This window comes from Protopterus annectens, chromosome 13.part0 (genome assembly GCF_019279795.1).
Source record: "Protopterus annectens isolate FY-2018-M chromosome 13.part0, PAN1.0, whole genome shotgun sequence".
NCBI lineage: Eukaryota > Metazoa > Chordata > Ceratodontiformes > Protopteridae > Protopterus > Protopterus annectens.
Window position 1 is genome coordinate 308,373,461 of NC_056747.1, and position 13,719 is coordinate 308,387,179.

General features: G+C 39.1%; 1 protein-coding gene across 4 annotated transcripts in view; it reads right to left on the bottom strand.

The window, feature by feature from the left end:
• The window catches only part of SHC2 (SHC adaptor protein 2), a 584,758-nt gene that overhangs the window by 200,474 nt on the left and 370,565 nt on the right, over positions 1-13,719 (bottom strand). The gene's annotated exons all lie outside the window — the stretch shown is intronic.

Genomic DNA, 13,719 nt, shown 5'->3' on the forward strand with positions numbered 1-13,719 from the left:
GAAACAATGTCTGAGTTTACTAGAGGGGAAAAAAATCTGCGCATCAAATGAAATTTACCTAATCTCAGGGGAAAAATGGGAATTAAAAGAAGGAAGGCCTATTTTCTGCTACAAGATTGATCTCCTTGTCCTTCATGTGAGCTATCTGTATGCAGGTCTTGTCATATAAAAATTGTTTCTTAAGCAATGACAGTGGCAAGGTCCCAGAACCCAGAAGAACAATGGCATATTAGTTCATGCAACGACTTACTGTTGTTCATTGACCTGAAATGACCTAAGCTATGTCCCCGTATATAATGACACATGTAATTGTTTTCAGGGTCCTGGTACGTTAGTGTGGTGGCTGGAATTAAATACTGATTGTGTTCTGAGACAACATGCATCCTTGTTTCAGGTGTACAGGTGCATCAGTGTGCAGCCTGTTCCCAGGAAGACTGATCTGCTAATGTGTAGGTCTGTGCAACTAATACTGATCCAGACATGCATGTTACTGAACTTATGACTACTTCCATGCTGGTTTGCATTATGATATGCCAAAGTGAAAGATTCTATAAATCTCCTGACTCGTAAACGTATATGTGCCGTACACTGCGGTAAAAAGGTGTTAGACTTCCAAAAGTGACTTAAGTCCTATGGGAATGCAAAAATTAAGCAAAAGAGACCAAAGAAACTGCACCAAAATCTTCTTGGGGCATCCTTAATACCTGGGAAACAGAACATGAGCTTTGGATTGTACCTGCAGACCTTGAAACACTTGGACCATTCTCTTAGCCCTTAAATCTTTGGTCTTGACAAGGAACCCTATTCCTCCAGTATTTAATTTTGAATTACTGACTTATCCCTTGTCTAGTAGTTAACTGCATCTGCAGGTTCCAGAAAGTTCTCTCTTTTTTAGGAGGCACATTTTCCAAGGTTATCACAGGAAAACATATTTGATTTTAATAAGAGAGGACAAGTGTCTGTGTGTCCTGACCTTACTCATGTTCATGACAGATCATAGGAAGCTACTAGGCTAATGGCCCTAGAGCCCTTACAAGCCTAGCCAAGTTCTACCCTTATTTTCATGATCAGCACTTATTGCCCCTGTCCATGAGGGACACAAGATCTTTCAGTATTGCCAAATGTGAAGGCTATGGGCAGACAACAGTAACAGGATGTGTACAATCAAAACCTATAAAGCACTTATGTGATGAAACTATATATACTGCTGAATCTTCAAGAAGTCAGTAAGATACTAAACAGAATAAATCTGGACTTTTCATGTGGAAGAGACAGTGAAGCAGTCATTACTGTAGTTGTTTGGGCTCTGTGACAGGTGTGATAACCACTGGGTCAGTGTGCCTCTCCTGGGAAGTGGTGCTGCATTAAAAAAAAATCCTATGGCAATGGCCACTGTCTTATGCAGTTCTATAAAGAAAATACATTTTCTGATGCTCTTTACAGATTGTTTAGGTTCCTGTTTTAATTCGTATAAACCATAGAATATCCTATTTAAATATCACATTTATATTTGATTTTTTTTTGTAGGTAAATGATGCCCTGTTTTCTAAATTTGGTCACCAAAGATGCGTTTCTGCTTTCTGTTTGTGTTTGCAAACTTTCACCATTTGTGTTTTCCACTAGATCAGTTCTAAGTTTTGTTTCTTTATACCTTCCATTCTCACCCATCCAATAGCTATTTCCCCCTGCGACTTGTGCAACACTTTTTAATTAACTATGATTGTTCCAAAGGCATATAAGTGAGTGACAACATTAGTGTTGCACTACTTTCCCCCCAGTCTTTATATTTAAAAAATGTAGCACTCCATGATGTTGCTAAGGTAGCAAGTGCAACGTTTTACTTTTTATATTGCATTTGAGAACCACAGAAGCAGTAGCTTCCAATATCTGTGTTTCTTTTTTTTTTTCTTGTTAATTTACTGTATAAATTACCATGAACGATCTAATAACATTGCATATATTTCAATTTTAACATAATGGCACAAAGCTGCTGTGTAGCTATGTTGTAGATATTTTGTAAAACTAGAAGATCAATTTGCTGGAATACTGCTGATACATTGTATACTTTGTATTTATTTACTTTTTTTATTCATCCATTCATTTATTCATTTACCTACTTCCTCATTCATTTATTTATGCGTTTATTCATTATTTTCTTAACCTACTAGATGGACTAATACTAATTGCCCATCATCAGCCACTAAAGGAAAATCAAATGCAGAACAGTAAATACACTCACTCAACAAAGCAAAAATGCAATAGTTTAATAAATAAGTCACTTGCTGTTTGGTTCCCTGTTAGGAAATGGCCACATTATGTGAAGGTCATAATGGTATTAGAGCATATTAAATCTTTTACATGCTGTCTCTCCTCTTTAAATGATTATGTGTTACTGTGGGACCACCCAGAAACAGACATATCAATAGATAAATAGAAGTGAGATATAAATGAATAATTAAGTAAATGCATATTGTCTTAGTTATTATTGATTTTGTTTTGCTGATGTGTATTCTCACTGGACCACTCAATCCTTTTTAATGAGGAATCTCAGAAAATCATTCAGTATAAGACATCTTGAACAGAATGAAAATGGAGGACTACATAAATATGACATTAAGAGTCAAGCAAACCCGGTGAAAACTAACTTCAAAGACAATAAGCACTAATGCATATTCAGTAAATAGGAACGGTTGAAATGATTATCTAAAACTAGAGGAAAGCAGGCTATGGTGAGCTAAGACACCATGTACTAGGACTAACTAGAAAAAGGCAGCTGAAGTATGACAACAGGAAAGAGGTAATCAAAAATAAAAACAGGAAGACAATAAAGAGTAATGGGAGGCTTTAACTTAAACACAGAAATGTGGGGAAAAAAAAGAAAGAACACACTAAATATTTAAGGATGTTTATGTTTTTGGGTGATGTAGTGGTGCAGTGCTTGGTGTTATTCTTCCACAGTGCTTTTTTTTTTGTTAAGTTCCCAGCTATGGTATCATCTGTAATGAGTCTGCATGCTTTTGCCAGGGTGTCCAGTTCCCCCCTCAAACACAAAAGCCTGCAGCAAGGTAAACTGATGAGTCTACAAATTGTGTGTGTGTGTGTGTGTGTGTGTGTGTGTGTGTCTCTGTGTGTGTGTCTCTGTGTGTGTGTCTCTGTGTGTGTGTGTGCGTGTGTGTGTGTCTCTGTGTGTGTGTGTGCGTGTGTGTGTGTGTGTCTCTTTCTATTTGTTGAGTGTCTGTTTCTGTGTGTTCATATCCTGCAATGGACTGTCATTCCATCCAGGACTGGCTCTCTGTCCTGTCGCTCTTGAGTGCTGTGGTTCACTCCAACTTCCTTGTGACCCTAAACAGGTTAAAGTAGCATGGGAAAATGAATGAACTGATGAATGAATATCTTGGATTTGTGGACAGCATGCTGTATAAAGTTAAATAACATGACTACACAGTTGGCAGGCAATGGAGATAATGGCATGGCAGTACTGGCAAACAGCATCACACCAACTTATGAATCCACAGAAATAAGCAGTTTCTTAAATACCTAATGGTGGTCATGTATGTGAAAAATGAGATTGCCAAGGAAGGGGTTAGCAACATTTGTGCAGAGCTCTTACAATAAGATAACTATAAGTGTAGCCCTTAAGCTTTACACTCAAGGTCACCCTTTTTTATGTCACCGTCTGAATATTGCATGACATACTTGTGCACCACCTAGTAATTACAGTCATCTATATGTCTGTGTGTCTGCCTGTCTTTCTATTTGTGTACCTTTACATTTGGGAGCTAGTATACAGAGAATCATGTGCAATGACACCTTTCTTATAGAATGACTAATACACACTTTATTTCTCACAGCGAACAGCACCAGCATTTTAAGTATATACATCATACAATATCTACACAGTCACAGCTACAACCCCAATTATAGAAGTAAGATGTTTTCTTTTTTGTCTTGTTTTGTTTTAACTACCTCTTTGTGTTCATGTAGCATGACTACTTAGGTTTGCACAATATCTGTGAAATGCTTTTGTGTAAATGTGAACATTTAGACACATACAAATTTTTGCGGGTCTATATTACATCATCGAATTTCAAAATGTTCGAACGATGTAATATCGAACCCAAATGTCGAAACATGAAAATAGCGAACACACAGCACAGAGATTTTTTTTTTCCTAGGGAAAAAAAATTGCTGTTCCCTAACAACAACAACACCCCCTGCAACCTTAAACTTAAACTAAAGTGGGGGGCTTCACCCTCCCCACTTAAATATACCAACTCCGAGATCACACCACAGTGGAAGAAATAAAGCCCCAAAAACTGCCCAACAATTTTTTTCCCTGGGAAAAAAAAGTGATGTGCCGTGGCTTTGCTATTTTCATGTTTCGGACATTTGGGTTCGATATTACATCGTTCAAACTTTTTGAAGTTTGACGATGTTATATAGACCCAATATTTGCTCTTGTGGTCACTATATTGGGTTCGATATTACATTGTTCAAACCTTTTAAACTTCGACGATATTATATAGACCCAATATTTGCTCTTGCGGTCACTATATGTTGTTCTTCATTAGATGACTGCTGTACTATTCATTATGTCAAGGACTTTCCCTGCAAAGGCCATGTCCATCCTGCCATTCTGCCAAATGATGGGATAGGTCCACTGTGAGGTGTACATCTGCCCAGGGCATGCACCATATTGTTATAAGATGAGCGTGTGTCCATGCTGTCTTCAGAACCTATTTTCCATAGTCTTACATGCAGACATCCATCAACTCTGCAAACAGTTTTGCCCAGAAAGATAAGCAGCCTGTTGGGGATTTTTTTTCTTTTCTTTTCCTCTATCTCAGATTTTATGATATTTTTTCTTATGTTTGTTTCAAAAAAGGGAAAATGTGACTATGATAGAGAAATTCTTTACCATGGCTACCATTAGCTATAGTTGTCTGCTTTGTTTAGGGATTCAACACATTAAATCTTGTAAAGTCTGTCAGGGATTTGTTCATAAAGCATTAAGAAGCTGCCTAAAGACCCTTGAACACTATATAGAAAACAGGAGCTTGTCTGTCTTGGCACATATCACTATGTTGTCTGCTTCATCAGCTTCAGTGCCAAATCTTTTAACCAAAAAAAAAAAAGAATGCAGGGAAAAGTCACCAAAAGAAGCAAATGACTTAGACTGAATGTCCACTTCTTTTTCTTCATGGTCAAATATAGCAGATCCTGGGGAGGCATTTTGATGTCCCTTGGCTATCTATCTGCTTTGCCTAGGCTCACTAGAACTGATCCTTTGGAGGCTGTTATACTAGAGAAAAATGAGCATTCTTGGCCACTAACCATCATTTAGTCTTCTCCCCTATTGGCCATCTGAAAAAGTTTCCCCTTGAATCAAACATCATTATTTCTGTAGGTGAAGGAGGTATAAGCCAAATTCTGGTGATGGAAGACATTAAGTGTTGTGAGGTGGAGGTCCATTCACTACCTCAGAAGTTTCAGGCAGATCCAGCCATCCATCCTCAACCCCTTTTTCCCATTTTGCACATGGGTCGGGGTGTCACTTCAGCATTGACAATCATCTCGAGACGTGGTTTACACCATTGGGTGGCTAGCCCTGCTGTAGTAGTTCATCCGTACCACTCACTCGCACACATACTCACACCTACAGCCAATTTAGTGTGCCCAATCCACCTACTGCATGTCTTTGAAATGTGGGAGGAAACTGAAACATCCAGAGGAAACCCATGTGACTGCAGTGAGGGCATGTATATTCCAAAAGCAACCCAGCCAAGAATTGAACCAGAGAACCTCTTGCTGTGAGGCAACAGTGCTAACCACTGCACCACAGTGCCCCACAGAAAAGGTAACAGAAAAGAAAAAAAAAAAACAAGTATCTTCCCTTTCCACTCTTAGGAATGTTTCCTCTGAAAAATCTATTTCTTAAGACTTCTCAGGATTATTTTCTTTTGAGATAGGGTTTATCAAAAGCTTTACAAGCCTTGAAGCAGAGTCAGACTTCTACTCCTTCAAAAATAAAAAAGGCGTCTTCTTCTGAGGAAGACGATCTTTTGGATACAGAGACCTTGGATTATGTCTGTCAGAGTCCCTCTCCTTTGGATTATGAGTCAGGTGTAAAAGACATTCTTTACTTTAACTCTCCAAATGAAGAAATTTTCTTTGGTGAAACCATTTCCAAGATGAAGGAATTTTTCAGCTAGGAAGGGAGAAAATTTCTGATACCTAAAAGAGATTTTTCATCTTCTAGTTATGTAAATTCCCAATCCTGTTGTTACCCTGTAGTTTGAACCTTAGAGGACATGCTTGTTTCATCTTCTCTTTCACATGATTCTCAACTATCATGCTCCTAAAAAGTATAATTAGATGAGATCAACAGTCACATAAATTTCTATTAAAAAAAAACTGTTGCTGACCATGGAGTGATACTGATGCTGACCCTGCATAGATATCACTGCTGACCCTGCAGTGATATCGATACTGACTTTGCAGTGATATCTATGGATTTAGCGAAGGGAGATACTAGTTACTGCTCCAAACTCTCTTCTTACTGATAAAGACAACAGAGCTCTAAACATATATGGTGAAAATAAATGTTTTTACTTGTGCTACTCTCTCTTTTGGGGTTGTTAATTGTTAAACTCCTGTGATTAAATTCCTTTTAGAATTGTTGGCCATTTGGTGCTGCGGTAGCGTTGTCGCCTCACAGTAAGACGCTGACCGGTTCGACTCTCAGCTAGAGCGTCTTCTGTGTGGAGACATGTGTGAATGGGTGTACCTTCGTTGAAGGTTGTACATTAGGGCTGGCAATTTAGCACGTAAAAATCAACTGCCAATCATTAGTGGACCGGAGTTCCACTGTGGCGACTCCTAGCCGGGAAAAGCCGAAAGACACAACAACATGGGTAATAAAATGGCTGAGATTACCAATATGTGAGATGAAATCTGTTAGAAATGCTTCATCCTGCTTTTCAAGTAGCTAAACATTCTATAAAATGTGTGTATGCATGCCACTGATGCAGCCTGTAGAGCTGATGATGCTTGTTATGTCATTAGTAGGGATATTTGGCTGAGGCTCCAGCCCCTTTCCAAATATGATAAGGCACTGTTATTGAATGCCCCTCTTGATTGAGATTTCTTGTTTGTGGATCCCTAAGCTGAGGCCTTCAATAAAGGATGGAAGAGATGGATAAAGTTATTCAAGGTGTAAAGAAGCTTTTCCTTTCTCTGTTTTCTAGATATGACAGAAATTATCCTTCCAAACCAGCTACTTTCTTCAGAAAGCAAACCAACACCTAACAACAACAACAATGAAAATCATGTAAAGATAATTTCAAGAAGAATGGTAAGGGGATGCTAAGACTAAGCAGTCCAGTTTCCAGGGATCAAACAGAAATAAAGATCAAGTCTGGTTCTCCAAGTTATCCTTCCCAGTCTCCTTCCCCACCCTGGCATTTATATCCCCCCAAAAGAATTGCTAGGGTTGCCACCTTTTCAACTGCCCAAAGTGGGACATTTTTTGTAGAAACATGAAATTTTGCAGGACAAAACATACCCACGGCCAGTGCAAAGGACAGAACTTCACTTTTTTGCCACAATAAAAACTTATGTTTATAGCATTTGAGTTGCTTATGCTATTTCTTAATAACATTAAGTTGTTTCAGATGAAAAATAACTGTTTTATACAACTATTAAAAACAACTTAGGAATTTTTTTTGTCCTACAATCTCAGGACATTTGTAATTTTTTAGTTTTTTTCCACAGGACACAACTGCCCGAAGAGAGACTGTCCCTCGCAAAGTGGGACAAGTGGTAACCCTAAGATTTGCCTCCTGTTATGGAAAACTTCTATCTCTTAAAGTTTGGATATCATAAAAGGAAGTTACAAAATTCAGTGGAATTCCATTCCATTTCTTTCAGGCTTTCATCAGATTTCACAAGACATGGAATTCCTTATTCTAGCTATTGTTTAAAACCTTCTCCTGTCAGGAGTCATAGAAAAAGTGCCCCTTCATCACTGAGGTAAATTATTCTGTCCCAGACTCTTTATACTCCCCCAAAAAGAAGCAGATTGGAGGCATATTTTAGACCTCTCCAAACTAGATAACTTTCTGAAAGTTCCTCACTTCAAAATACTCACTCTTTTGCTTCTTCTTCTTCACCCAAATGTTCTTTTGGTAACTCTGTAGTTAAAGAATGCTTATTTATATATCCCTATCCAAAAGGGTTAGAGAACATTTTTAAAATTCTTTGTCTTTGCCTTTCACTCAGTTTGCTTCCTTACCCTTTGGTTTTCCACAGCAGCAAGATAATTCACAAGGTGTCTGGCCCCAGACATACCATTCTGCTGACTCCAAGGAATCAGTCGACGTCTATCCTTATCTGGATGATTGTCTGATACAAGCCCATCAGACCTTATAAAGCCTTGGATGTTTCTATGAATCTCTTTCAGAAACTAGGGTTCACTCTCAATTCAAGGAAATCTTTCCTGATCCCTTCTTCCAGAATGTTTTGTTCTAAGCTTCTTGAAAGATACAGCAATTCAAATTGGCTTTCTTCAACCATACAGATAAGTACTCTAGAAAAACTACTTTCTGAATCCAGCAAAACAGTACTCAGTCTCAGCCAGAGACTGTCTAAAATCCCTTGGTTTCATATCTTCAACCATTCTCATGATCCCTTGTGCAAGGTTTTATATAAGGAAACTCCAGTGATATCTCAGATCAGTTTGGATTCAGCACCAGAATTCACTTAACCAGCAAATTCCAGTCATTCCTTGTCTGGTCCAAGAATTGTTTTTGAGTGGCAAACAGGTAGATCCCAAGCCAAGGAACCATATTGTATACCCTCCATCAGCTCAGAGTATGGCAACAGATAACTAACACTTTGCATCTGGTGCTTGCTCCCAAGGAACCAAAGTCCTGGTTGTATGGTGCTCTTCTTTCAAAAAAGGTTACACCAATATCTAACAGATGATGGCCCTGTTCAGTGGTCTTAAAGCTTTGCACCAGGTGTGGACTCTAGTTACTCTCCATGTCATGATAGTCAATACCACAGTGATGCGATACATAAACAAAGTGGGACAAATTCATGCCCCCATTGCAGACTATCAGTGATTGGGAAGTAACTATTCATCACAATCTTTTTTCTACAAGAAGTCTACTTTCCCTGACATCCAAACATAGTAATAGACTCTTTAAGCAGATCCAGGAAATACTCTCAGTAGTGGATGTTAAACAGACAGTTCTTCCTTCAGATTTGAGTTCCTCAAATAGACCTGTTTCTGTCAGTTCAAAACTGGCAACTGAGTCTTTTCTGCTCCAGGGTACCTTGCAAACAAGCAATGGCAACAGATGCCTTCTCAATAACATGTAAGGTGAGGGCTCTCTATACTTTTCCATCTTTTCCTCTAATTCCTAAAGAATTTCTGAAAATAAGAAGGGACTGTCCAAGGATGCTGCTGTCGATCCCCCTTTCAGGCAAGATAATATTGGTTCTCTGATCTGATGGAACTGACCAAGGGTCATTACCATATTTTTCCTCTCTTGGTAGATTTACTTATTGAAGACAAGAGAATACTAATACAGCTTAAAAAATAGACCCTGAAACTCACGGTATGTATGATAGGATTTTAATTCTTTATGGGCACTAATTCTCTCAGGACACGCTGCAGTTTTTATCAAAATGGAAAAGGTTTTCTATCTGATGTCACAATAAAAGACAGGGTCCCAATGTAGCAAGAGCACACTAGACCTCCAGTATCACTGTCTGGCTTATATTATACTTTTGTCAAAGAACATCTCTTATCTGTTTTAGCTTGTTTGTTTCTGGATCCTCCTTTATCAAATTCTGTTCAGGACAAACTGTTCATCAAGAGACTTCTTCACATTAACCCTCCACAAAAAGAAGGGCTCCCCCTTAGGACTTGAACTATGTCTTCTGAAAACTAATTGTTCCTCCCTTTGAGCCAGCTTATACTATTTCTTTGACATTTTTGACATGGAAGACTGTTTTGCTACTGGCTTTATCCTCAGCTAGAGGGATTCCTGAGTTGCAAGCATTTTGTGCATCCCTCCATTTTTGGTTTTCCATAAAGACAGAGTAAATAATTGAATCAATATATCATTCATGACTAAAATCATCAAACCAAGGAAGAAAGAATTCTTCATTCTTTAGATGTTCACAGGCAGCTCAGATTTTTGCTCAGAAAAAATAAAGTCCTGAGAAAATCTGATCAATTGTTTGTCTCTTTTGAAGGAAAGAATATAAATTGGCAGCCATCTTCTGCTGATAGAGGACACAGAGCTAATTGGAGGAGGGACGCTAATACAACTCTGATCTGTGATATATAACAATAAGTATCCTGTTTTTTTTTTTTTGCTTATTTTTTTAGTTATTCCTTATTCTAGATATTTATAGCACTTTTTATTGTCTGCTGCATACTTTTCATTGCATGTTATTACTAAAAACTAATCTACATGGTTGTACTAAAATTGTCTGCCTTACAGAGCCAGATAAATAAGGTTTTTACTGTCATACTGTTTGTAAATCTTTTCTAGCTAGTTTAACTGTGTATAAGGTATTAACTGGAAATGTTCTCCATTTGTTAAACATTTGTTTGTTTGTTCTGATTTCCTGCCAAGGAGTGTATCATATAACTGATTTGTCTGCAGTTAAAAGCATTCTCTAGAGTCTCCTTGCTGCTTTGTATGTTTAAAACTTTATTTTAGTGGCTCATTGCTGTTTTTCTGCTGTGATAAACATTTCTGTAGTGTTTTCTGCCTAAAACAGTGTAGCTAGTAGCTGTAATAGTTTCCTTCCCTCCCTTCCTGTTGGTGTGTTGTTCTTATACTTGGTGGCTTTGCAGTTGCCTGCCCCTACTGTAAATTTGATCTGGGACACTCCTTCCAGTCTAGTGTCATTAGCTCATTCTACCTAATACAGAGAGAACATTTGGGAAGGCCAACCCACTTAGGTTCTTAACCTTGAACTATCTTCTGTTCCTCCTTTCTCCCTTTCTACTTTACTAAAAAAAATAAATAAATAAAACTTTGCTAGAATCTCCTTGTGTTCTGACAGAGTGTGCTTCTCAGCTGATAAGTATATTTTTTGGCACATTTTAACTGTTTAGAGTTGAATAAAACAATAATTGAATTCAGTTTAGAATACAGTTTGAATAAATTGCATTTATTTAAACTGTATTTGCTTTAATATTGCTACACACTCAATTGTGCTAGCTTGCACTGCACTTGAATTGTTTTTAGTCCTGTTTTAGGTGCTTTTCTGTAAAACAAAATTCTAAGCTTGTTTCCTGCTTTTCCTGTAATTAGTCTAGTCCAGATACAGATTTGCTGTATCCAGAGCTGTTTGTAAACGTCTGAGCCCCCCAAGCCTTTCTGTGTTGGAGGAAAGCCTTCTAGCTTATCAGTGGGAGTGGTAAGCACTAGGTAGCCTGTCTACCACAAGAGGAGTGATTTTTGGCCCAGAAATTGTAGTTTATTGGCCGTTTGAGCAGTTTTTTCCATCTCGTTCAACATTCTGGTTTAAAAGCCTGCATTTGCACTTATTTCCCACCTTTTCTGTAACAAGCCTAGTTCAGATACAGATTTGCTGTGTCCAGGACTGCTTGTAAGCTTCTGAGCCCCCCAAGGCTCTCTGTGTTGGAGGTAAGCCTTCTAGTTTGTCAGTGGGAGTGGTAAGCACTAGGTAGCCTATCTACCACAAGCAGTGTGTTTTTTGGCCCAAAAATTGTAGTTTACTGGGTGTTTGGTCAGTTTTTCTATCTCTTTCACCATTCTGGTTTAAAAGCCCATGTTTGCACTTCTTTCCCACCTTTCCTGTAATTAGTCTAGTCAGGATACAGATTTGCTGTATCCAGGACTGTTTATAAGTTTCTGAGTGGTGCCAAAGTCTGCTCTTTAATTTTTCACTTAGATCTGCTAGTTCTCTCCTCTCCTGCACTTTTACTAGCTTATTAGTCTAGCACTTTACCAGACTTCTTGTAGCAATTATTGTAGCACACAAAAGTGCTACTAGCACTAAACCTTCTACAAGGAAACTGTTCCAGTAACTTATTATTAATGCCCACCCCTCCAAGCATGTCTAAAGGTCAGTTCCCTGTGCTTTCTCCTATTAACATGGTGAACTTGGGCATCCTGAGGCAATGTAGCATCTGCCTAATGTACACTGACAACCCTCTCCTCTTACCTCCCAACACTCAGACTTATGAGAGATACACTGATATATCCAAATTGGAAGCCACACACTCTTCAGCCAAGACTGGAATAGCTGGCCAAGAGGAGAGGATCAACACTTGCACTGCACCACATGGAACACAAAGCCCTCCAGAACACACACTACCACTGCCTTAACATAGAAACACAAACCACACACCCACCTTCATGGAAGCGCTCAATAAAAATCTACCCAAACAGCAGAGACATCCAAGGCAGAAACGCACTCGACTACCACAACACAACATTAATCATGAGACACATAACTCTCCTAAACAGTGTGCCACTCAACCAAAGCCCTTAAGGCAAAACAGCATGGCCAACACACTAGTTATAGGTGACTAGATAGTGAGGCACACTGATGTCCCACTCAGTAGGTTGAATAAGGAGTAACAGTCAGCTGATTGTCAGGTGCCAGGATCCACCACATAATGCACACACTCAGGTCCCTCAACAACAGGTACAAATATGACTCTATCATTGTACATGTGGTGTGAATGACCTGAGACATACCTCCCTGGACTACATGAAAAGAGACATGGAGGAGCTTTCGGATAATATAGCCCAGGCGGGTATGACCCTAGCCCTGAGCAGCATCCTACCATCACCCAGAATGATACCACAGTACAAGCAGAAAATGATTGATTTCAGCAACTGGCTAAGTTTCTGGTGTCATTCTAAGGGGATCCAGTATCTGTCTGTCTGGGATGACATGATTGACAGACCTCAATGCTTTGCCAGAAATGGCCTGCATCTGTCACCCCTGGGCTTCCAGATACTGGCCAAGGCTCTTGCCACCCTTATAGTGCCTTTTTTAGGCGGTGTTCCAAAGACCAAATTACCACTGTAACAGCTACAAACAAATGCAATCTGAGGATCATGCTGCTCAATGCTAGAAGCCTAAATCTCAAAATGCACTCCCTCGAAGCACTCCTTAAAATGGAGAACATCGACATTTTTGCTGTAACAGAGACCTGGTTCAAGGCAGCAGAAAGCACCCCTGCACTACCAGGCTATAACTAATTCTACACCTTTCGGCCCCAGAACTTAGACCGAAGCTCCAAAGGCGGTGGTGTTTCCATATTCATAAAGGATGCACACACCTCCAGATTGGTAGCTCAACATAACGCATCAGAGATACTTCAGCTGCAGCTAACACTGAGTAAGACAGTGATTCAGGTCGTAGCCTGCTATAGGTCCCCAACTATGTCCTAAGACTCACACTCCATGTTCCTAAACACCCTGGAGGATATTAGGGTCCAACCTAACACTCTCATACTGAGCGACTTCAGTTACCCCTCCATTAACTGGGAAAACTACTCATGTGCCAATACACTTGCCCAATGTTTCCTGGAATTCATTAATTCCAATGCCCTGGACCAGCTCGTTCTTACCCCCACTAGAGGTAGCAAAATCCTTGAACTGGTCATCACTAATTTATTGGTAAGGGCTTTTTCTAGATTTACATTTATATATA